At 45.0% G+C, this 22,374-nt stretch overlaps 1 protein-coding gene across 1 annotated transcript in view; it reads left to right on the top strand.

The window, feature by feature from the left end:
• Positions 1–11,180, top strand: part of LOC146812807 (alpha-2-macroglobulin-like protein 1) — a 747,116-nt gene extending 735,936 nt beyond the window's left edge. Inside the window, exon 40 of the mRNA XM_085619917.1 lies at positions 10,057–11,180. The gene's annotated coding sequence lies outside the window, so the exon portion shown is untranslated. The remainder of the gene's footprint in view (positions 1–10,056) is intronic.
• Positions 11,181–22,374: the final 11,194 nt, after the last annotated feature.

Genomic DNA, 22,374 nt, shown 5'->3' with positions numbered 1-22,374 from the left:
ACAGACCGACAAGCCCGGAGACAGAATTGCCATCATCAACGAGAACACCATCAGCTGCAAAGCATCCACGGACACGTCATCCTCTAACATGAAACACCTGTTGGTCAAGCTCCACGTCACAGCCAACTTCACCCTAAGCTGCACTCTTGTCTAGAGACCACCAGGTCCATGCATCACTTCACCGACACCATAACGGACTTCATTGCACCACATGCCCTCTATTCTAACAATTACATCCCACTTGGAGACCTGAACATCCACCTGGAAGACCACAAAAACCCCAACTCAAGAGCAAGAGCACTCATTGAAGGCCTTGGAAACCTGGGCCTCGCCCAATGAGAAAAGGGACCTACCCATGTTGCCGGACACCACCTGGACCCTATTTTCACCAACTTCAACAACATCTAAGTGGAAAACACCAAACCAGTCCCATGAACAGACAACTCAGTAGTTAGGTTCAGCATCCCCCACCTGGTCAAACAAACGCGCAACATCGTCATACTAGCCAGTCGAAACTGGAACAGCATCATTGACAAACACTGGAACACCTCTCTCAACACCCACCACACTGAACACACCAACAACCTCCCCAAATCATCAAGAATTTCAACAATTGGATCACCTCCTGCAACAACTCCTTGCTTATCCTCAAACACAGCAATACAATGAGATCCAGACCCCATGCCAGTTGATACACAGAGGATTCACACTAATTAAATGCCAGTGCAAACAACTGGAGTGCAGAACAAGAGTGAGCCTTTACCATGCAGATCACAGAACTGAGTGTGAGTAAACTACGAGTGGTGCTTGAAATGCATGTCAGAGAGAGACTATGGAGAGATGAGGGGCACTGTTGAAGGGTGGTAGTGAGGGGATTTGTGGAGAAGGAGGTCATGGGGTAGAGGGGGTGCCAAAATAATTGTCACACCGGGCTCAACCAGTGCCGTGCATAGAAAGCACAAGGCATCTCACTAGGGAGAAGAATCTCTTTGATACAGGACCAGACTGGGGAACCAGAAGCAGCCCTGGAAAAATGCTTAAACTAGCCCACTCCTTTTCTACCCTCTCCCTGTCTCTCTCTTTCCATCATCCCTCTTTCTGCTTCCATGATCTTGTGCTTTCTCTTCCTTCCTCTCCTCTCTGTCTGCTGAAATTATTCTCAGCAGCTGAGGACTTAGGCACCAGCAGGTGCCCTGGAATTTCAAAAGCCTCTAATGCTCCAGCCTACCAGGAAAATGCCAGATGCAGTGAAAGGCCAGTCCGGCTCTGCTTTGATATACTTTCCAATAAATGGCTTTTAAATTTGTTGTCATTTATGAGGCTCTACCAGAACTTTTGCGCTGCCGGAACATCACTTTTTTGATGTTCCTGCGGCGCAATGTGCCACTAGCATATTTATAAGGCCATGTAAAGCCATGTTATTTGACTTTTTATGGCCTTATAAATATGTGCCCCTTTCACGCAGAAAACTGTGTGAAAGGGACGTTCCATGGGTGTTGCTGGGGGCGTTCCCAGCAACATTCATGGCTTTTTGACACTTCCCCAGATTTACGAGAAATCATAAGTTTGAGGCAGCGGCAAAAAAGTACACCCCCTTAGGGGAGGTGTAAGGGAGGCACAATGAGGAGAAATATATTTTCTGCAGCACACATAGAAATAGGGAAAAGCCTCTTGTGATTGTTTTAGTGCAGGAAGGTTTTCCTTCATGCACAAAAATAATCATCCCCACAATGCAGGCTCCCTTGCACCATGGTGCAAAGTGCCTGCGTTGGCGCACGGCAGCCCATTTTTCTCTCTGCAGATGGGCTCAAAATATGACAATAAGCGTTCACTCTCCCCTATTTCCCTCAATTAAAAAAATATAGTAAGAGAGTAAAGTGCTCTTTTAGAGTTTGGTGGGAGCAGGACCTCTCCTGGAAACCAGTGGATGTCCATTTACTATATCACCATATATACACACAAATGTTTACTGATCGTGTGAGGGATGGACATGCAATCGCTCCACAGAAAGCACACAAGGTCTTTCAAAACTTTATGAAAGAAAGGTTTAGTGTTAATAAAAACAACATGTCTCTTCAAGAAACACATGAACAAAATAATACCTCAGTAGAATGCTCTATTGGAACAATAGGCTGGAAAGTCTTGATTCCCTGCCAAGGTGGTTGATGTTGTACTAGAGCTTGCAAGATTGTAGAATAATTACTTAGGCTAACCGCAAAAGCTCCAAACAAGCAGCATTCCCCCTATGGCAACATTTGCAAAAAGCAACAAAAGTTTAGTTCAAAGCTCTTTACCTTGGCAGCTGCTATAAAGAAAATGGATAATGCATTTTGAATGAAGTTGGTGGTCTGTTGATTATAAATATCACCGATATTATGGACGAGGCTTTAGTTGATTTTGTGAAGTCAATAAAAAGATCTGGAACACGTTTGAGTAAAAAAATGTTCGTCAAAAGACTTGTAAAATGTGAAAAGCCCATAGAATTGTCTGTTACAAGAAACAGGTTCTATTTCGTCAACCATATAAATTAAGAATATCAAAAATACCGCAACTGAAGAATAGTCAGATTTTGATATTTATGACACTTAAGGACAAAGGACTTCCCTTTACAGTTCAGTAAGCCATAAATATTGTTTGTATGACAGAAAACATTGGTTGCATCTCCATGATGGATCTGGCAAGCTTGAGGAACACAGTTAGCAATTTTACCGCAATTGAAGAATAGTCAGAAATTGCTAAAACTAGACAGAACTGTGTTCCTCAAGCTTGCCAGAAGGTTCTTACATCTGGCCCATGGTGAATAGAGTTTGTATAAACAGGCAATGCTTCTGTTCTTTAATGTTATCTGAAGGGAAATACATCTTGATTTAATTCCACAGCAAAGTTTATTGCACAACAAATCCTAATGCTCTTTTCAAAAAGAGGTCTATGTTGTAAAACATATTAATGTGTGGAGATGCTAAGAGAATATAGTGTCCCGCTCTCTATTTCGCACGAAGGATTGAAATAGTTTATTACATAACAGGTTATATGCTCTTTTAAAGGTAGCAGAATTTTGAACCATCACAAAGAAGACTATGAAGTGAAAATATTAAATCAATTCTTCAATAAAAGAATATCATAGGTTGAGTATATCTTATCCTTTATGAACTATAAAAGAAGTAGTATTATGTTCGAGGCATATGAGCTGCACATCTCACACTTGCATTAGATTGCCATCTGGTGTTGGACTCGGATGCTTGCACCTTGTTGTTGTCTTGGAAGAAGTCTTTGCAGTCACGAGATAGGTGACTCCTCCCTTGGACGATAGTGCGCATGGGCATCGACTGCATCCTTAGATTGTTTTTTCCGCCATTGGGTTCGGATGCAACTTTTGCACTCCGGTTCGAAATCTTCATTTCAAACTTTTTCGCCACACAAAACTTCCAGAAACTCTTCGGTTTCACATCGAACATCTTCATCTTTGACGCGCCTTTCATCGGCTTGATTCCGGTCGTCGATGAGGGCTGCTGGGCCTATCCACGCCGTAAGGCATACGGCTCATGGAAAAGACGCCATTCAAGAAATGCCCCCAGTGTGGAGCAAAGTTCCCACACAGTGACCATCACAAAGTCTGCAACCTGTGCCTATCACCTGAACCCGACGAGTCCAGCTGTCCAGCCTGCACATCCTTTCGATCGAAGAAGACTATTCAAGATCGAAGGGCTCGACGTCACATCATGGCGCAGAGATCAGCTCCGGAACCAGAGGACATCTTCGACGAAGGCCCGGATGTCCCGGAAGAAGATTCTGAAGATCTCGAAATCGTGTCAGAGGCAGACGACTCAGACGACCCCATCACTCCTGATCAACGAGTGAGAACTACCGCCCCTGCCCCTACCCCACCACCAAAACCGAAGACACTGGTCAAGACTTTGCCTGTTGGCCACAGTTGCGATCGAAAACACACTTCAGAAGCACCGCCCCGGGCCCGGCTCCGAAGAAAAAAGACAAGCCTTCCGGTAGCTCGGGCCCGAGCAAACCTCATGTAATTGTCCCGCCGGCGGCTTCTGCACTGAAGCCAAAGGAACACTCGTCTCCAAAATCGGTTTGGACTCCTTCCACCTCCAAAGACAAATCGGCCCGAAAAAGCTTGAGGTCCGTGGATAAGCCGGCTTTGGACACTTCCAAGCCTAAAGATCCAGCTTCGGATCCTAAACCAAGATCCTCGGATCCAAAAGACAAGTCTAAGGACTCTACCATGCCTCCTAAGGCCAAAGTCCATAAAAACCAACACCAGCCCCGCTCGAAACCGAATAAATCTGTAACGAAGGCGGTTCCCTAGGAAAGGAACTTTTTCATCCGGATCCTGTCGATCCTAGACAGAAAAAGATTTATATTAACCCTGAAACAGGACATGTTTCAAACTTGGAAGTGTCACAGTGGCTGTCATCTACGATCGAGCACCATCTTCCTTTATGCACCAGGCATCCCCTTGTGCACCTGCCCCCTGCCCCTTGGTTCACGCAGGACCTTAAAATAATGAAGGATAAGTGTAAACACCTGGAAAGGTGTTGGAGGAAAACCTACTCAGTGGATAGCAAATTAACTTATAGGTTAGCTCTAAAACACTATCACCTAGCCTGTAGGATAACGAAAGGGATCTTTATCTCTGACTCCATTTCTAAGGCCAGCAATCGCCCTAAGGCCCTTTTCTCTATGATAAAGAAGCTGGCAGGGGCTGACACTTCCCCTGCCCCTCCGACACTTGAGGAATCCCAATGCAATGAGATCGCTGACTTCTTCACCACCAAAGTTGAAACTATCCACAATTCCCTGGCAGCTAGTTTGCCACTGCCTAGAAGTGAGTCTTCTCCCACTACCCATGGTGAGATCCCTTCTCCCAAGGAAGTGATCTCTGACTGGCCTCTATTGGATCGATAGTCTTTTCGCCTTTGCCTCTCTAAGGTGAAATCTGGCTCCCCTCTAGATCCTATGCCTCCTACCATTCTTGGCCAGCTCGCACCTGCTCCCCTCCTTGTGGTTCAAGAATTGCTTAACGCTTCTCTTTGGGAGTCCACAGTTCCCGTAGAATGGAAGAGGGCTATGGTGATCCCTCTCCTGAAAAAACTTGGGGCGGATCCTAAAATTTTTGCTAACTTTCGGCCTATTTCCCTGCTACCCATGTTCTCAAAAATCCTGGAGAAACATGTTAACACTCATCTGACTGCCCATGTGGAGGCAACAGGCTATCTCCATTCTTCTCAGTCAGGCTTCCGCACTCACTTCTCTACGGAAACTGCCCTATTGGGGGTTACAGAGATTCTACGTGCTTGATTGGATCAAGGCGAAACCATGGCGCTGATCCTGCTTGATTTGAGCGCCGCCTTTGATACGGTGTCCCATTCTATTCTTCTCACCGCATTAAAAAATGCTGGGGTGGCTGGGTCTGCTTTGACCTGGCTATCCTCATTCTTGGGTCAGCGCTCATTTCAGGTCTGCTCATCAAGTTGCTCCTCCTCTATTCGCGCATCTGCTTATGGGGTTCCCCAGGGATCCACGTTAAACCCTATGCTTTTTAACATCTACGTGCGACCCCTGGCCTCGATTGTGGAGGAAGCAGGACTATCCCTCTATTCTTACGCGGACGACACGCAGATTATTTTTTCCCTATCCTCAAACAAGGAGTGCTCCTTTTCAACATTACAGGAGGGACTTGGTCGCGTGGCAGAATGGATGCAGATGAATCTACTAAAACTCAACGGCGATAAAACCGAGGTAGTCATATTGGGCAAGGATAAACATCTCTGGGGCCTGAACCACTGGCCCTTGGTAATGGGCCCACTACCCCAACCTGTTACGCATGTACGCAATCTGGGCTTCCTGCTGGACGATTCTCTATCTATGCGTCAACAAGCGGTCAGCATTTCAGCCACCTGTTTTACCATCTTAAGTTGGCTTCGAAAAATCCTCTGGCTGCTTCCCGTTTCAACCAGACGTACTGTGGTCCAAGCACTTGTCACATCCCGCCTTGACTATGGTAATGTACTTTATCTGGGTTGTAGCCAAGAGGTACAAAAGAAGCTCCAGTTGGTGCAAAATTCTGCCGCCCGGCTCCTTTGCAAGGTCCCTAAAAGATCTTCCATCTCTCCTAGTCTTCGGGACTTACATTGGCTGCGTATAGAGAGCCGTATTAAATTCAAGGCTCTCTGCTTTATGTTTAAAATCAAACAAGGCCTGGCACCTTTGTACTTGCGTTCACTTGTCCATCCCTATGCCCCTTCCCGATCCCTTAGATCAGCGTCTCAGGGTAACTATGTGATCCCCAGATTTAGACTGGTTAGAATGGGCGGTCGCTCCTTCTCTCACCTTGCTCCTAAGCTTTGGAATTCTCTCCCTGTCTCTTTAAAATTGCAACCCACCTTTACACAGTTCCGTAGGGGTCTGAAAACTTGGCTCTTCTCTCAATAAACAGCTATCTCAGTTTGGCCTTTTCCATCTTTGGCGCCGGGAGACCCCATGGTGGGTAGCTGCGCGCCTTATAAATTTATTTATAATACAATACAATACAATGTCACAGCTGTGCCATGTAGGAAGAGGAAGTTAGACACAGCACCTGCCCCTCCAGTGCCTGTGAAGAAGAAGGACTCTGCTACATCACCTATGCCTTCTTCTTCTCCTGTACTTCCTTCTAACCCACCTCCTCTCTCTAAATCTATTACACCACCTCTGCCTGTAACTTCTCCACCACATACACCAGCTCCAGATGATGATGGTGATGACCCAGGGGTGGGGGGTGACCCAAATGACCCGTTCACAGATCCAGACGATCCACCACAAGATGATTGGGAGTACCCTGTCCCAACAGATCTACCAGATCTCCCAAGCCTCCAGCCATACCCCTCAAAACCATCTCCCCCAGACGATAATCTTGGTTTTGGACAATTACTTAATAGGGCTGCCGTTAACCACGGCGTCACAATGCACTCAGACACAGCAGAGGAGGACTTCCTTTTGGATACATTCGAACCGTCCCAAAAGACAGTGCAAATATTACCAATGATCAAAGGAGTCATTAAGCATGCCCTTGAAGTGTTCAAAGATCCCGTACGTGCCAGGATTCTTAACCCTAGAATTGATAAAAAATATAGACCTGCCCCTGAAGATCCTGCTTACATTAGGGGACAGCTGCCTTTGGATTCTCTAGTAGTTTCCAATGCTAGAAAGCGCGCCAACTCACAAATCTCTGGGGATGTGCCACCCCCGATAAAGAATCCAAATTACTGGACGCTTCTGACAAAAGGGTAGCTGTCCAGGCAGCCAATCACTGGCGCATAGCCAACACGCAAGCGCTGTTGGCTAGATATGATAGGGCCCACTATGACCAACTGGAAAACCCTATTACAACATTTGCCTGACCAATATAAAACCCAAGCAAATGATCTCATCTTTTCTTTCCTCATGTGGGGCCAACCAGACATTGATCTGTTCGCAACACACGAAAACGTAAAATGCCCAACCTTCGCCGCCAGGTTACCACACCCATTGTCCAAGTTCAATGCGATATGGATGAACTGGTCAGGCAAATTTGCATACGCTTTTCCACCACTCCCACTGATTCCACAAGTGGTACGCAAGCTCCAACAACAGTCTCTCAAACTAATGTTAGTAGCTCCCACATGGGCTCGCCAACCGTGGTTCACAACACTGTTGGAACTCTCACTAGTTACGCACCAAAAACTACGCCTGTCCCCATCCCTGCTAACGCAGAACCATGGAGAGATCAGACATCCAGGTCCAGGTCAGCTGAATCTGGCGATCTGGCTCCTGAAGTCCTAGAGTTCAGTTACCTTAACCTACCACCGGACTGTATGAACATCATTACAGAAGCCAGACGCCCTACTACTAGAGCTTGCTATGCTGCAAAATCGAAAAGATTTTCCATTTACTGTACCAACAACCATATTGATACACTGGATGCCTCCATCCAGAATATCATTTGCTACATACTGCACTTGCAAAGATGTAACCTAGCATATTCATCCATACGTTTATATCTTGCAGCACTTGCTGCTTATCTGCAAAACAGACAACACTTGTCACTTTTTAGTCCATGCAATTAAAGCCTTCATGGAGGGCCTCAAAAGAATCATTCCTCCTAGGTTACCACCCTCTCCAGTGTGGAATCTAAATATTGTTCTTACTAGGCTCATGGGACCCCCATTTGAACCTTTACATAAATGCGAACTGCAGTTCCTCACATGGAAAGTGTCTTTCCTTATTGCCATCACCTCTCTTAGATGAGTAAGTGAGATCCAGGCTTTAACCATACAAGAACCATTCTTACAATTACATCGTAACAAGGTGGTTCTCAGGACAAACCCCAAATTTCTTCCTAAGTCATCTCTCCATTTCATTTTAACCAATCAGTGGAGTTACCAGTGTTTTTTCCAAACCCGGACTCCGTAGCGGAGAGAGCTCTACGCACCCTAGATGTAAAAAGAGCCCTGCTTTATTACATTGAGAGAACCAAATCATTTCGCGAAACAAAACAACTGTTCGTAGCTTTCTCCCCGCCTCATAAGGGTAATCCCATCTCCAAGGCTGGGATTGCAAGGTGGATCGTTAAATGTATCCAAATATGCTACCAAAAAGCAAAACGCACATTAACAATTCCCCCTAGGGCGCATTCCACGCGTAAACTAGGGGCCTCTATGGCATTCTTAGGGAACATTCCCCTAGAAGACATTTGTAAGGCAGCAACATGGTCTACAACACACACCTTCACGAAATACTATTGTGTTGATGTGCAAGCCAAGCAGCAAGCTTCCGTGGGCCAAGCTGTTCTTAAAACTCTCTTTCAAACTACTACAACCGATACAGGTGACCACCGCTAGGAGAGATACTGCTGTACAGTCTATGCAAGTGTGAGGCCTGCAGCTCATATGCCTCGAACGGAAAATGCTACTTACCAGTAGGCATCTGTTCTTGGCATGTAGAGCTGCAGATCCACACACGCCCACCCACCTCCCCAGGACCTGTATCTGTTTCAGTTCTATCTTACTTAGATATACACACATGGACATCTTTTTCTTTCTACTAACTCCATCATTTCCCATCATGGCGAAAAACAATCTAAGAATGGAGTCGATGCCCATGCGCACTATCGTCCAAGGGAGGAGTCACCTATCTTGTGACTATAAAGACTTCTTCCAAGACAACAACAAGGTGCAAGCATCCGAGCCCAACACCAGATGGCGATCTAATGCAAGTGTGAGGATCTGCAGCTCTACATGCCAAGAACAGATGCATACTGGTAAGTAGCACTTTCCTTATCACCAGTGCAGATTTGGAAGAAGGTTGGTTAGGTCAAAAGGAATTTGATTTTCTGAATAAAAAATGCTCATGGTTTCTTATCATCTATGTCTTGCGTAAAATTCATTAAAGACATCAATCATCCTCTTTGCCGCCATATAGTTCTGGGATGTGGCTCAGTCAGTAATTGAAGTATACAAAAAAGTGATGGATGGAATGTTTGAATTAATTTCACGATCCAACAATGTGTTCGAATGCTACCCCCAGCGTTTGTCAGCTTTAGGGCTCTCTCTAGTCACTTACAATGAACACAAAATGTAGTAAGATTCAAATGCGGTAGGGCATTATCTAGCTAGCAGTTAACTGTCACTCTACATATACATATATATGTTGTAGCAAGGTCACACAAAAACACATTGCAAAGCTAGAAATGTAACACATAGACCATCGGAAAACTTGGCAGCCCTGAGAGTGTCAGTGGCCATTCGTCCCTAAGCTGTGAGCAGACCTACTGCAGAACGAACCACAGTCTATGATGCATCCAGGGATGCAGAGAGCAGTGTCTCAGTTTCATGTGTCCCATGCCGAAAGATGTCCGAAACGCAATGTTCCCACAGGAATAGTCATCTCAACAGGGCTAGTAATCACGGAGCCAGGAAGCAACAAACTACAACATGACAGAGTTGGAACAGCTTATGTTGGCTTGGAGTTTGACAATTCTATGTGTCTGACTTTGTTCCTGTGTTTTTTTATTCCCATCAGATATCGAAGGATAACCAGGACTGATGTATGATTGTGGACCTTGGACCCCATCAGTTTCCTTTATTTCTCGTCTCTTTGTCTGCTCTTCAAGTTGTAGCATTACTTCACAACACAATGTTGATACAACCTACCTTTGGAGACACTGGCCACCTACCTCTATGCACAACAAGCTGTTTAGTCACAGGGGACACTGCTGTCGTTTTATAGAAATAAGAATATTATAGGGGGCACAACTCAGAGATGCTGGTGGATCAAAGACCAATGGAAGGGTGGAAGAGGATTTGTTTGGTACACCAGTCCTCAAACTTACCAAGTACAAGCAAATATTTGGTGTAAGCGGTTCATTAATACCGCTATGATCACCCTCTCAGTGGTGTCGCTGCTAGCCCACTACAGTATAAGATGAGAGGGCTCCTTTGATGGATGTGATGAGTGTTAGCAGTGAAGGTATGCTATAGAAATGCAGAACCCAGACTGTACAGGGTCTGGTCCAGCCAAGCTGAATGTAATGTCTGAACAGCATGAGCCCATGATGAAGTATGAGGAGGAGGTGGAAAAAACTTTGTCTAGCATTTAGAGGCTGCTGACTGTGAAACATGAAGAACTATGCTAGAACACTAGCTTCTATTCAACATCCTGTAATTCTCAGCAAATCACCCAATCTTCCTGTGCTGCAAAAATGTGTACTACAAGCTGTCTCTTATAAATTGTTCTAACGCCCTTTGGCCAGGCTTGTGCTACTAAAAAATGCAAATAATAAAATGTGGGCATGGTTTAATGAATATGAGGGAGAAGATCCAACATTGTCCTTTGTTCATTTACTTGTCTGTTGGTGGTGGTTTCCTTTTTAGGTCTCGCTGAGTCAGCGCGCATGCGCTGCTGGAGAGACTTTAGTGAGGGCTTTAAAAAAATGCTACCGCCGGCTACAGCTCGCAGTGCATGTGCGCTTCAGCAGAGGCGCCATATGGCGTGATTACTGCTGCACGCGCACCACTCGCGCACATGCACTGCAAGCTGTGGCCGGCGGTACCATTTGTAGCTTGCTAATCGCGGCACCAGTGCCGGTGCCGCGATTATAGCAAAAGTAAAGAAATAGAAACTAACATCTATTTCTTTACTTTTGCTATTATCGCGGCACCCGCGCTTTACTTTTAATGTTAAAAATAAAGCGCTGGTGCCGCGATTATAGCAAAAGTAAAGAAATAGAAACAAACATCTATTTCTTTACTTTTGCTATAATCGGGGCACCCGCGCTTTACTTTTAATGTTAAAAGTAAAGCTCCGGTGCCGCGATTAGAAAGAAAGCAAGCATTGGCATAGCCAATAGGTCTCGCCTTTGGGACCTTATAAGTGTTTAGCCATGCAACAGTTGCATAACTAAATACTTATAAAGTCCCAAAAGCGAGACCTATTGGCTATGCCAATGCTTGTTATGTTTTGTACCTTGTATTGCTTCTGGATTTGCTTGACGGTTTGATGGTTTTTAATGTCTTTGTTCTAAAAAAAATTCATACTGCTTTAAAAAAATTTCAATAAAAAATGCTAGCATATCACTAACTATGTACCACTCATGGGTCCATATATGTACTGTGTGGTGTATGATGACTAGAATGTGAGATTTGGAGTAACCAGATATGGCACGTTCAATAAGCGGGAGTGATTAAAAAAACGAGTCTGATGGAGCTGCAACCTGTTAAATTCATGCAGAGAACCCAATCAGGTTTATTTTTGTGCACAAATACATGAGCATGTAACCTGCTCAGCAGAGGCTGCAAAGGTGACCCACACACAACAGCTTTGAGGCACTCCCACTTTTCCTACCTGTCATGGAAGGCCAATGAAATAATTGCATTATTGAAAATATAAATAGAAATATAACACGCAACTTGAATTGCACTACTGTACAATGGTATTGCACATAGTGTAAGTAAAGAAAACTAAGAATGTTACAATTTGGGATTACACTCTGGTGTCCTGGTGGTTTAGGACTGTAGGAGGTACTTTGAATCACTAACGCAGTGGTTGGGAAATAGTCACTCCAGTCTTTGCTCCCTTCTGCTTGTAGGCTTTCTGCCCAGGACCATTTTTCTCCTTCTTGGTAGGGTCCAGCTTGCACCCCATCTTGATGGTACTAGGTGCCTGAAAGAAAACAAGCATTGGCAATGCCAATTGGTCTTGGCATATTAATGGGTTTAGTGGTGTAGTTGCTATTATAAATATATTAATATACTGTGTTTAGTATCAGATGAATAAGTTAGCAGGTTAGCAATGATTTAGAAGTAGCAGAATAGTAATGCAGCAGTTTTAGTAGTAAAGCAGTTACAGCATGAGCAATAGAGTAGTGATAGCAGTTAAGTTACCAGGAGAGCAGTGATAAAAGTTAGCAAGAGAGTATTAATAGTAGTGTTAGTAAAACAGTAGTGATAGTAGAGCACAGACATGCCTGCCAGGGGAGGCCTACCGGCCAGTGCACACACACGCAGGGCCGCAGAGGCCCGCAGGGCCAAATGGGTACTCACTGTTACAGGCTCACGCACCGTCACGATGGTTGAGGCAGCGGCAGCGCTCCTCTGTAATGCACCTGGTCATCTCATGGAATCAATGCAGGCAATCAGCGTTGCAGCAGCAGGCTGGTCAACCATGACTCCACGGCTTCTATAGTAGTGAATGGGATGCAGTTAGTCGGGTTTGTTCAGCACGTCGTCTGGCTCCCTCCAGGGCGAGCAGTTAATGGTGCACAATTAAAGATGTGCCCACTGAGCTCATAATTACATCTGCGGGAGCGGCGGTCCCTGTCAGAAGCCCACCGCGGCCCCCTGGGGCAAGTCGCCGCGCAGAGCGGGAAGCTGGGTAGGCCACAGCGCGAACTCCCCCGTTAGGCCCCGGCTCCACAGCAGAGAGTTGCATCCGACTTGGGCTTCAGTCAGGCAGGCCCGGGTCGTCTCTTCGCCACTGCACCGCACTACCAGTCAGCAGTCCCAGGTACAGCTCCGAACGCCCCACAGATACTCCACCGGTCCGCGGCCGAACGCCTCAGCTAGGATATGTTCCTCGACCAAGTGTGGCTTAGGGAAGAAGTCACAGCGATGGCCCGAAGTCCCCGCTGGTGTGACCAGCAGGCAGGGCTGGGTTCGGCCGTGTGTGCCCTGGGGAAGTGTGATACCAGGCGCGGTTTGTGCTACGGGCGGATCCGGAGCTCCGGAGTAAGCTTGCGTTGTGCAGTAAAGCAGGATGGCAAGCAACATTGAGCAGAAAGCAATAATAAAAAATAAAAAAGTTCTGCCAACCAACTATTCAAAAATGAAAAAATGAAAGTGCAAGGAACCCATACTTAGACGGTGTCCTTCTGCCTACAGAGTAAGACTTTTGGCGCGCATGGGCACGATGTAAAGCATCACGCGCATGCGACAGTCTGGACAGGTTAGGCAAAAGAAAGTGCAAATGCAGGCAACCAATCATATGAAAAAAAAGCATTTACACAAATGCAATAGGACTCGTATTTATGCAAGTCCTTTTGCATTGTAAACAACAATGTGGGCGCCGAAGAAGGCAGGAACGAGAGTGGATGGGGGGTTGGTAGTGGCCAGAGAGTCACAGATTGCGGGAGGGAACAGGGGGAGGCAGGGGAGCAAAAGAGTTGCTGAAATAAAGGGGCTGATAGCCATGGAAGGATAAACATGACGGCATGGCAGTAAGGAGGCGGGACTAATACGCCGGCAACCAATCAGAATGCAGCATTTCAGATTTGAGCCAATCAAAAGCATGGGCAGAAAGTGGGCGGAGCTTCCCCCACACTACTGTATGCAGCATCTCTCAACGAGACAACACATGCGCTGCCTAGCCGAGTCCTAAAAAGACACTCTTGAGAGAAGAAATGTGGACGATGGAAGACCATCCTTTTGGTATTGATTTGCAAAGGCTTAATAAAAGGATGAGTTATTGAGGATGCACTTACGGCTTAAAATAAACATCAGTCATAGGGCTATGCTGGTTCCATACAGGGCTATGAGATATGTAGATTAAAGAAAGATGTGTGGTACCAATATCAAGATGTTTTGGACAACAGCCACAGAGCACATACTCTGGAGTCTATACTGCTGCATTGTGTGCTCAGCCTCAAACTTTAGACTTTAGTTTTGTATGGTATATGTGGTGTGTGTTAGTTATAGTTAGTGATGAGTTGCTAGTGAAAAATTTGATTTTCAACAATATATCTTTGTATCAGAGTCAGTACAGCTTGGTATGCCATATGGACTTCAAATTTGAGTGCCAGTAACAAGTATGAGGCAGCATTCTGCACTACTGGGAAATGATGAATAAAACATTCAGGAAGACCCAACTATAGAGAGTTTCTTTAGCATAGAGTAAAACATAACTTTATGTTAGTCAGCATCCTCTGCATAGATCCTAGCAGTGAGGACAGCATCCTTCAGATAACCCAAAGCAGGCCCTGTGGTTTATGTTTAATGAAGGGACCAGAGTAAGCTCTTTGTCCAAATGAAACCCCATATTTCAAACCACTGGCAGATAGATTAGATGGGGCCACCACTCATTCCGATAACCACTTAGGGCTAGAAGCAGGGATGTGACCACTCTGACAGAGGCAAATATGCAGTGAGGCAGTGGGTGTCCAACACAGCCAGACTTGTATGCACACCACCCCTCACTCTAATACATACTCAGGGCTGGACTTCGGGATGTAAATGCTCTGATGTAGGCAAAGGTGCAGTGAGTCAGTAGCCATCTAATACAAGCACAAGTTCATTCACACCGCAACTCACACAGATATGCCCTCAAAGCCACACTCAGGGACAAGAACAATCTAATGAAGGCACAAGCTTACGCACACCACCACTCAGTCCGATATTTACTCAGTTCTAGACTGAGGGATATGAATACTCCAACAGAGGAAGAGGTGCATTGAGCCAGTGGCATCCAACATAGGCACCTGTGTACACACACTGCTTTTCAATTTGATACAACCTCAGGGCTTGATTCAGGGATACCAACACTATGGTGGAGGCAAAGTGGGCATCTAAGACGAGCACAATTTTAGGCACACTGCCACTCACTCCGATACACACTTCTGGCTACACTCAGGAATGTAGACACTCTAATAAAGGCAAAAGTGCATGGCGGAAGTTGCCATCCAATATCGGTAACCCTGGGCGTAGTTCGTGAAGTAGCACTACGCGAAGCTACGCAAAGTGCACTTCTCACTACGCGAGCTACGCGTAGCACTTCGCGGACTGCGTAGTAGCCTGTTCGCACTGTGCAAGATGCCGTTTTCAGTGATTGCACAGTGCGGACAAGCATCCGGCACTGTGCAATCATTGAGAACGGCATCTTGCACAGTGCGAGCTGTAGTTTTCTGCCGCTCGAGTAGATTTTTACTCGAGTGGCAGCTTTCTCAACGCAGACTGGTAGTTTCTCATCGTGAGCGGTCGCGAGCATACGCGACCACTCGCAATGAGAAACCTGAGCTCGCATTGAGAATCTCGCCGGGATGTTTATTTTCCACGCTCGCGATCGGCAACTTGATGTTGCTGATCGCGAACAAGGAAAAAGTCTCGCCGGGATGTCATTTTGCTTGCTCGCGGTCGCCAACTTGATGTTGAGGACCGCGAGTAAGCAAAAAATGACCGCTGCACTACGCAACACTATGCTACGCATGTTTGCACTGTGCTACGCGCAATTCGCGTAGTGCCAAGTAGCGCAAACCACGCGAGCGTGGCGTAGTGCTTTGCCCAGGCTTAAATATCGGCACAAGTTTATGTACACCATCACTCACTCTGATACACTTTCAGAGCAAGACTCAGGTATATAAACACTCCAATAGAGGCAAAGGTGCAGCGAGTTTGTGGACATCCAACATAGGCACAAGTTTACACGCACCATCACTAACTCAGAATTTTATGGATGCAGCTTACTAAGTGAAGAAAGGTGAAATGATGTGAAAAAGGAAATAAACAAATGATTCTGAAGTGTATCTTTTGACCCGTCACACTATTTTTGTACAGATTTTAAATTTAAAACTCTGTTAAAAACTTTGAAATATCCTATTTAAAAACACATTTAAAAGCTGAGCTATGTTTCTGGCTCAAACGCAGAAAACCATTGACATTTACCAGTTATGATCATGTTGCAAACCATAACTTAAGCCGACCTCCTGCATTTTGAATTACATCACGCATGACATCAAAGATCATATCATAAGTAATAACAAGTATTATTACATCATTTATGATATCACCTTTGACATTGCTACTTGAACGATAACTTGCCCCTCCCCTTGCGTTGTGTATGAAGCAGAAAAAACTGGTTCTGTTGGGAATAAACTTGGTTTAAAAGACACTAAATGTGTTCAAAGGACTATTGAAAAAAGTGTACTTAATCACAGGTATACACACACATATAAAGCATTACTTTGAAAGACACCAAATGATTTTCTTTTTCACTGTATTTAAATGCACATGATTATTGTTACAGTATAGGACTGACCAAAGAACAATACATGGAATCACAACATACTTAGTGATCAATAGTGCACAATAACATAAACAATCAACACAAAATTGACGTCAGAAACACATATATGTACTTTAAACAAAAATACAATTAAAACAATGATGGTCCAAAATTAGTAGCATATAGCACCACAATATGTATCCCTAAATATTTGAATGGTGGAATTGCATGGATCAATCAGGCAGGTAACGTCGACGTTTCGACCCTAAGATAACGTGTAGATTTGTACGCATTGATGTCGGGTCTTCATCAGGACAACAACAAACGGGTCAGTCTGTAATTACAAAACGTATAATCAAAACCTATATGTGTGTATTTGTACTTGTTCTAAAGTCAGCGTTGGGCTAATGCTCACCTGAGGACTAGGAAAGAATAGTTTATCCTTGTGTCGCATACGGTGTAGTCAATCAAATTCTCACTGCGCCAGGTCAATATATTCTGTAATAGATAACGCAACTTTACCCTCATGGATGATCTACTATGTATTCATTGCCCATATCGTGGTTCAACAATATCAGTCACATACCTTACGATGTCCCTGCACGGGGAACAGTACCGTCAAGGCGATCAATCAACTCTACAAATAAACGTATTAAATCCTCGTTAGTAACCTGATAAGTAGAAAAATTAATTGAATAACCAACGATTGAATAAGCGCCTTTGCACGATCCCTGAATTACAACCTTGGAATGATATCCAAACCACATGTTTGCTTATTTAATGATAAAAACTGCCTCGAGTGGGCTGGCTACAGTGCCCCTTACACATGAAAAAATATCGACCTAGTCAGAAGGTATTATCAATTTCCTAACTGTGCCAACTTACAGATAAATATGTTGTTAAAGAACTGCTCTAAACTCAATAGCCTCGAATATGTGGGGCCCGTGCTCTAAATAACTCTGAAATTAACCAAAACGAAAAAAGAAAACGAACGGCCTAAATCACAAAAACTGCTGGAAGCGTGAATCTGCCTAATAAGTTACTTACTTGGAGCACAATAAATCTGCTTCCAATCCCTCACAATCCGGACAAGAAATGGCCAACCGCGGAGGCGCCATTAGCTGGTTTTATAAACGTGCGCGAGAGTTACACGTCAGCTCCTTGGAAAACAAGGCATAGATCGTAATTGGTGTCCGTGACACGGACCGGAATTACTTATAAAACATGAACTGGATCCAGTATCGTCATAGCCTTGACACCAGGCAACCGGATATAAAAACGAGAGCATGTATCTACTTGAAGTATGAAATCAATAGCGGCCCAAATGGAGCACAACATAAAGAAGATATTCTCATTGAAGGGACCGTAAATAAATACCCTCGGCACTGAGTTCCCGATGAATAACTCGCCATAGAGTGATTCACAGAAAGGATGCACAATGAAAAGCTTCTCTAGAGTGTTTTCAGTACGGACAGCGACATGTATGCAACAATATGCGTGGCATGATCGTGTCCAGAATTGCGATCGAAAAAACTGAGACTTAGTATTGTTAACTCACAATTTCAATTACAAGTGACTTATCAACGATGATTATACTGAGTGAGTAGTGGGCCCAAATAAAGGCGGAACGCATTGGAGTGGGACATAAACGACAAAGGGAACATGAAAAATCATGACGCGAAGGCGTTATCTGTCAAGATCCATCCATGCTTACATAGTCATATTGGTATAGTGTAATGAATCTGTTATGAAGGACTAACAAACCCTCCTATTTTGATAACGAGAGGATTACATTAGTACTATTCACAACATTAGAGAGCATTGAATACAGCTTGAATCCTTTCAGTTGTTGGATTAAAGATAAGAAAAAAGCTGTATTAAGGCAAAGCTCAAGTACAAGAATAGATTCACAATATAGGTTGTATACACCTATAATTTACTCATTTGAATATAGGTCTCCTCGTGTTCATTGAGCCCATGATTGACTGACTCAAGGACGTGTATCCAACGACATTCCTTATAGTTAAGGGAGCCGACAACATTACCACTCCTCTGATGTAAAACAATTTTTTCAATGACCCACCATTCAAATTGTTCATGAGTATGGCCCAAACTAGTGTAGTGTTCCACAAGGGGAGCTCCTTGTGTCTTACATTTTATTCTACTTAGATGCTGGAAAATTCTGTTCTTCACGTTTTTGGGTCGTTTGCCCTACGTAAATCAGGGAACATGCCGTTATACGGTATCTGGAAATAGCTTTACCCATCGGGGTAAAACTTATGGCCTTGATCAATTTACGAACTGTAGTAGCCAAAATGTCATCTATGCAATCAGATGCCCATGTTCCCTGATTTACGTAGGGCAAACGACCCAAAAAGTCGTTGTAGTGGCACCCATTGGTTGGTAGGGTGCAACCTCCACCCCAATTTCTTCGAAGCCTAGACATATCATACCTGGGGTGATGAGTTCTGCGATACATTTAGGGAGATTCTATCTGGCAGTAAATGGTACCGAGATGAATATGTACAACATTTTAAAAAGTGGAAACATTTTTTTAAGTAAACACTCACCTCACGTCTTGCACCCTTCAATACAGTCCCCTGCTGTGTTTCAGGGCAGCTGGCTTCACGCAGATCAGCAGGCACAAAACCCACTGTCTTCTCGGCTGTTTTCCTGAAGCTTAGCTGTTCCCCCTCTGCATTGCTTCCCAACAGACCACCCACAACAGCGCACAGGGGGCTCTATTACATGCTATTCTATCACTTCACAAGTGCGTGCATGTAGTAAAATGCTGAGTAAATATATGTCATTTTTTAGGTCTCGCCTGAGCCAGCGCTTTAGCGCTGCTCTCGCGAGAGCTTTTGTAAACGGGGGATTTGGAAGTGCAAACTAGTGCTTTCAGGCCACCAACTAAAGTGCATGTGCGCCGGACGCGCGCACCCTTTGGCAGCCTGCGTGATCATTTCGCGGCCGCTTTGATGTTCTCAGTGAGCCGCGCGGCCGCTGAGAACATCAAAGCGGCCGCGAAAGTGCACACCATTTGCCACCCCCTCCCTTATCCCACTTCCTGCTTGTTTTACTTATAGCGCGAGGAGCTGTCTATCCCTAGCGTGCGCTTCAACGTTCCTCCCCCACCACAGAGTGTGACTCGTGGCCGCGCGTCTTCCACAACTCCCGGGCTTGTTATTGGTAGTAGCAGCACACTATGCTTGCTTTCACTTTCGCTTAATAGGCGTCAGCTTAACTTTTAAATATACCCCCCTCCCCCTGCCAGTCAATGCACAGACGCCACACAAAGCAGGCGCTGGGTTAATTATAGAAATCTCTGGATACTTCCTCCATTGTCCCATCCCTCCCCAATCCATGTCCTTCGTTTAGCTTGGTTTTTTTGTATGTATGCGGTGTCCACTTCATGGTGTGTGCGTTTTTTTGCCATGCTGGGGCAGCTCTCACACTCCGTGAAACTCTCCTCTGCAGTACACACACGGCGCTGCCTCTCCAGTTTCAGCCAGTGCTCCTGCAGCTGCCCAGCACCCGCCTTCACCACTTTCATGTCGAGGGGGAGGAGAAGGAATTGGTGCACCTCCATAAGGCGCGGTCACATCGTGATCAAACTAAAAAGTACACACAGAAGACTGTTGCATGCATAGCATTATTTTTTTATTTATATTGAATTTGTTTATATTGAATTAACATTGTTAAAAAATATTTGGTTACTTTGAGCCTCTCACCTAGCTGCATGCATGAGAACGGACTGCAGGAGAATGAAAGCTATTGTCAGTGCTTTGCAGACTGACGTGTTAACTTTCAGAAAGTCGTTTGGCACTACCAGTTGTCTGTAGAGCTCAAACTGCGTTACTTGGGTGTTCGAACCCCGGCGAAGGCAAGTTATGTCCAAGTCAGGCACGTCAGAGATTTTTACAATACTGTCTGGCGGTAATTAGGTTAAATGCATGAGCATGCTTTTTGTTATGCACTGGAAAAATACTTGAAGACACATTGCCGCTCTTTCTTCGTGATGAATATGACTCGTCATTTTCTAATTGTAAATATGAGTGTTATGCATTCACAGCATATTTATCTGAAGCCATGTAATGGAACATTCTGAATGCAAAAAGTAGTACCCGTCTAAACTAGCATTCAGAAGAATGAAAGGTCAAGCTTGCCACACCTTAGTTTTTAAACTGCCCTGCAGATGTCATACAGGTGGTCATTCACGTAGGGTAGTATTTGTGGTTAATTCAAGAAAGGCTGTCACTCTTCCCTTCAACAAAAGAGGATAGCAAACCTGTAACAATGAACTAAATGCAAAGTAGAAATTCAGGGTTGTTGGTGTACTCAGTGTGCGAGAGATTGAGACTGAGAAAGCTGCTCTAGCTCCTGAGCTTGGACCGGATCCCTTAGGATTCCCATAGATACCCCACCACCAGATTCCACACGATTCTTCATTGACACTCCCTCGTGTAGGGACAGGTTCTTAAAACATGACATTTTAGTGCTATATTTGAATTACGTTTCTCCAACTCCGGCCTACCCACACATATGTTTAGATAAAGCAGTGCCCAAATTCTGCACAAGGGCCAGCTCACTACTGGACAACACACTGCCACATTGCAACCAGCCAACACTAACTTATTCAAGGCTTGCCTTCAGATAAGATCAACGATTGAGCTGGGCAGGTGGAAAAAGCTGCCCCTCACTTCAGTTTTTTCAATGCTTTTTTAAAAATGGACGATGTGCAATGATGCAAACCTGTGCATGTGTGGTGACTCATGCGCACATATTCATCATCACGCTGTGGCTTTTTTTGCTGATACCATTCTGTACTGGCAAACAGGCATTTATTTTCCTTCTTGGTCTTCTCTGTGCGAACTAGAGAGCACATCTAAACAGCCATTCTCAGTCTGTTTTCTATCCATCTTTGCCATCAAGTTTCCAGTGCTTGACGTCTTACATAAATAATAATTTTTAAAAAATTACAACGCCAGTAGCACAAACTCGCATTATATAAATAATCACTCCACTGCATAAAAAAAAAAAAACGCAAGTGATAAAAAAATGGTCATTTACATTGCCAATAGCTCTCACTTTTTCAAATGCGAGACCTATTGCATTGCAAATGCTTGTTTTTTTTTATCCTTTTCATTGCCTTTCCTGTGACGCGAAAGTTCTATCGTTACTGCTCTTTCAACCATCCCTTCTTTAATCGTTGTGACTGCTGCACCTTCTGTAATTGTGCACACTGACCAAACAGGTCAGGCACTAGGACCGGCCTGAGTGGGGACCAGGGCGGGCGGAAAGGGAGGAGCAGAGGGCTAGGGACGGCAGTTAGCCGTTAGCCCTGGACGAGGAAGGAACCAAATAAAGGAGCTGAGCAGTGAGAACCCTGTGTCCGTGTCTCCTCTTTCCACGGAGATCCTACAACTGGCGACGAAGGGTTTCGAGCTTTCACGTGTGCGTGAAGCCATTTGCGGGACACGTCTGCCGTGTGACCCCCGTGAGTAAGAAAAAAAAAGGGACCGAAGCTCGCCCTGCGTGTGGGGCTGGGAGCGCGATGACAGAAGTGCCCACCGGGAGCCCACCCCGGCGGCGACTGGCCTGGAGCTGCTCGCCGTGCGTGTGGAGCTGGAGCGCGACGACAGAAGTGCCCACCGGGAGTCCACCCCGGCGGCAACAAATCCGGAGCTCGCCCCGCGTGTGGAGGCTAGAGCATTGGTAAATGCAACAGAAGTAACCAATAAGCATTGGCAAAGGAAACAGAAGACGTAAACAAACATTGGCAAATGCAACAGAAGCAACAAACAAGCATCGGTAAAGGCAACGGAAGTAACAAACAAGCATTGGCAAATG

The sequence above is a fragment of the Triturus cristatus genome, chromosome 7 (genome assembly GCF_964204655.1).
Source record: "Triturus cristatus chromosome 7, aTriCri1.1, whole genome shotgun sequence".
Classification (NCBI taxonomy): domain Eukaryota; kingdom Metazoa; phylum Chordata; class Amphibia; order Caudata; family Salamandridae; genus Triturus; species Triturus cristatus.
The sequence above is the reverse complement of the archived record's forward strand: the minus strand, read 5'-3'. Positions and strand labels throughout refer to the sequence as shown.